Genomic DNA, 4,492 nt, shown 5'->3' with positions numbered 1-4,492 from the left:
TGCTCCATTCACATGTAATTGGCCAAAACTCAGTCACATGACCACATGTAACTGAAAAGGAGGCTAGGAAATGTACATTGTTTGTGTGTCAAAAAAGAAAGGAAAACGGATTTGATGACCTCTGCAACACCAGCCAAGCCATCTCTGGACCTACAAGAATACTGGATCCCAAGGAGAAGTTCCTGAAGGAAAGGGTAAACGGGTTCCCTTTCTCTCCATTGCATCCCCAATTCCATATAATCAAGAGATCATCTGGAGTCAGTAGGGCTTACCTCATAAGAATAAGATTCACAGCTCAAGACTCCAATCATATCAAGAATGCAGAAGCCTTATACTTTTCACTCCTCTAGGAGCTGAGTAGGTATATACCACTGTCTATGTGCATTTTATTGTCGGTTTTGGAACTGTAAAATGAGACACATTTTCTCACATTTTATGTTGTCTAATAAACCAAATGCATAACTAATGCATAAACCAAATTATGCATTTTATTTTTCAAATGAGAAACAAAAATCAAAGGTAAAATGACAAACCATTCAGATGAAAAAGTGAATAGTCTATTTTTCAGATGTTCTATAATTGAAATTATGAGCTCCATGGATACTGTATCCCAAGATGTGTGCCATCTAAATGTGAGTATGGTGGGTAGGGTCCTATTCTTCTGCTTTCCCAGAAAGCATTTGAGTTTTAGTTTCTTCAAACTACAAAGGGCACTCAGTAAAGAGAGAGTTCTATCAACATACACTGGGAACTTGCCTTGCCTTTCATGCATCCTTCTTAATTTGATTGATCAACTGGATCTTACAGACACTTGACAATGTCTAAGTGACATTGTACAAGGTTAGACTGAAGCCATTGATTGGTACAGTCCCTAAATCTATGGATACTCACCTCCAGACAATTTATTTAGATCAAGTCATAGGACTATCATATGTCCTAGGATGGCAAAAAAGTCATTTTGGATTTTCCCATGGAATATTTGAAGATTTTTGCATTTCCAGAAGGTCAAAGGACAGAAACATTTGAGAGCTGAAAAATAAGAATGACAGTTTAATCTCAAAGATGATTCCAAATCAAACATTTAGAGCTCTTTTTTCCCCTACTGACTTCTTTTCAAACTTCGGCTGTCTTCTCAAGTTCTATAATACCTTGAACCCCCAAGCAGCCCCTCCACAAACAACTCTGGAAGAGTTAGGGATTGTTTCCTTTTTCAGACAAGAATTGGGGCACAGAGAACTTAAATGATGTGCCCAAAGTCAGCCATGCTGAGAGTGAAGGAACCAGCTCTCAAGCTCAAGCTCTGACAGACCCCATGGTCCGGTTCAATAGCACAGTACCTTCCCTTTGCTACCCAGCATCCCATCCAAGTGTAGAACCCACTAAAAAGAGGCTCACAGTCTCATTATTCTCTTTACTGCATTTACTTAGCACAAAACCGCACATTCTTCTTTTTCCCAGGAACAACAACAGAATCTTGGTCTTTTCTATCTTGTAAAGAACCTGGAAATACCACACTTCCCTCATAGATTCTCTTCAGATTCCAGGATTCCATCACTTTTCACTGCTTCTACTGCCATCATCCTGGTGGGCCATCATCTCTCACCTGGATGACTGCAGTATTCTCCTAACTGGCTTTCCCTACCCTGGTGCCTCCTTTTTCCCCCTACAATCTATTCTTAGCCAGACAGATCCTTTTAAACTGAAGCCAGATTGTGTCAGCACAGTGCTCAAAACTCTCCAGGTTAGCCAGCAAATCAAAACCACAGTGAGATACCACTTCACACCCACCAGAATGGCTAGAATCAAAAAGACAGATAATAACACATGTTGGTCAGGATGTGGTGAAACTGGAACCCTCATACACTGCTGGCAGGAGTGTAAAACAGTGCAGCTGTTTTGGAAAACAATCTGGCAGTTCCTCAAAAGGTTAAACATTTCTATTCCTCACCTAGAAGTAGAATTTCTGGGTAGTTTGACTTGACACACTCCAGGGAGCTCAACTACAGCAATCCTGGGGGGTTTTGACACAGAAATTCTACCCCTGAGTGAGAAATAGAAATGAAAACATATTTCCATGCAAAAACTTGTTCATGAATATTCATAGCATGCTATTCTTGATTGCTACAAAGTGAAAACAACTCAAAAATCTATTAACTGATGAATTTTAAATTACACACACACACACACACACACACACACACCATGGAATATTATCCAATAATAAAAAGAAACATAGAACTAATATATGCTACAACATTGATGAACCTTGAAACCTATGCCAAGTGAAAGAAGACAATCACAACAGATCACATATCACACAAATCCCTTTATATGAAATGTCCAGAATAGGCAAATCCATGGAGCAAGAAAATAGATGAGTAGTTTTCCAGCCCAGAGGGACTCAGGGGTAAATGAGAAATGATTGCTGTGGCTATGGAATTTCCTTTTAGGATGATGAACATCTTTTAAAATTGATGTGGTGATTGGTCCACAGCTCTGTGAATATACTCAATGCCACCGAATTGTACACTTTATGTGGGTGAATTGTATGGTATATATGAATTATATCTCAAAAAACTCCCAATATTTAACAACAATAGAATCCTCCAGGGCTGAACACAGAAGCTAGCATGCAGTAGGTGTTCAGTAAATATTTGTTGAATCATAAATACATGGAAGACTTTCCATTGCAGATTAGGTTAATATTATGGGGTGAACAAGCAGAGTTCAGACTTGGATCTCAGGTCCCTACTCAGCAAGATCATTCCTTAGGAAGCCTTTGAGGAAATCTCAGAATCTGGTCCCTGGATACAGTCTCCTCCAGTGCCTGCCCTTCTCCATTTGTCCCATTCAGGTCACATGAATCACCTGCTCTTCATGAGGACAGAGCTCACAGCTGCATTCCCACAAACCCCAGCACAGTTCTCGGTGCTCAGTGAACACATGTGAACTTAGGGCCTGTATATGAAATCAATTCAATATTCATTTACATCCATAGCACCTAATGGGTGCTATGGGGAATATAAAAAGATTAACAGGCTTCTGAATTGTTTGACTTTTTATTACAAGCATATATCACTTTGGTAATGTAAAAGTAAGTAATGGTTTTTTAAAGTTCTAAATTTTGGTCACTTTTGAGTACTTGAAAGAAAAAAGTGGTAAGTTACTCAGAAAGTCTGCCATCAATAGCTGATAACCACAGATTTGAATGTAAATAATTTGGACACAATCCATGATGTACTCTCTGGCAGAATAGAGGATATTAAATACGCTTATACTTCCAAGTCTACACCCTGACTCAGCCCCACATTAAATGTGGCATTTCAGATAGGTTGCCAGGCTATTTTCAACCTCAGTTTCCTCATCTGTAACACAGGGATCTTGATCTGCTATCTACTTCATAAGGCTGTTGTGAAGATAAAATGAGATGACGAACATAAATCCCTGCAAATTAATAGTGGTATAAAGAAGAAGAGGTGGTCTCTACAGAGACCTTGGAAGGACGTGGCCTTGGTCTAGGTCTTCAGGGTCTTCAGGATCTTCAGAGTCAGATTACCTGGGATTCTAGTCCTGGAATGGACACTTACAATCTTTGGGCTTTTGGACGAGTTTCTTCTTTTTAGACTCGTTTTCTCTTACTGTTAAATGGGGAAATAAAAGGCTTTATAGGGTTGGGGTATGAATTCAGTGAGAAACTGGGTTATTATACGTGTTCAGCCCTCCACCAATGGCAACTGCCACTCAATCCCTCATCCTTAAGAGGGAGCTGTGCTAAGCACTTTTCAAAATGGATAAAAAGATAAGGTGTAAAATAACCTTCTAACAGAGAGAGGCGCACACACCACAGCACCTTGTGAAAAAGTTTCTAGCCTCCTAATGATAGTTCATTGAGACCATACCCCACAAATATCTTCTGAAGACAATGCTGGTTACTGAAGCCAAAGTTGTCCCTTCTGTAGCTGGGTTGAAATACCTTGCAGAGAGCATTAGAAAGCTCTGCAGCGATTTGGCAATCCGTGTTTCCCTACAAAGGGCTATTGGAAACGCCTTGGTGAAGTTGATCATTGCTAAACAAATTGTCTTTCATAAGAATGACATCAAAGATCAGAATGGAATTCCTATCTGTCTGGACTCAACAGGACACTCAAGGCTTGTGCGTGGTTCCAGAAGAGGAAGCCAATAGGCTCTGTGCATCAAGAGCCTGCATTTGGCCTCATATTAGTTAGAAGGTTTGGGTCACCATTCACCCACATCTGCTCACTGTCATTATATATTCCTATATTAATGAAATTATGAGTTCCTTGTCCATTTCCATGGTTCTCAAACCTTAGTGTGCATCAGAATGACCCAGAGATTGTGAAAACTCAGATTTCTGGGTCCTATCCCAAAGTTTCTTATTCACTAGGTCTGGGAGAGGACACATTTCCATCCATTTCCCAGGTGATGTGATGCTGCTGGTCCAGGGAACACACTTAGAGAACCAATGACCTAT

The sequence above is a fragment of the Carlito syrichta genome, unplaced genomic scaffold, assembly GCF_000164805.1.
Source record: "Carlito syrichta isolate Samal-C Ts95f unplaced genomic scaffold, Tarsius_syrichta-2.0.1 Scaffold126572, whole genome shotgun sequence".
Classification (NCBI taxonomy): domain Eukaryota; kingdom Metazoa; phylum Chordata; class Mammalia; order Primates; family Tarsiidae; genus Carlito; species Carlito syrichta.
The sequence above is the reverse complement of the archived record's forward strand: the minus strand, read 5'-3'. Positions refer to the sequence as shown.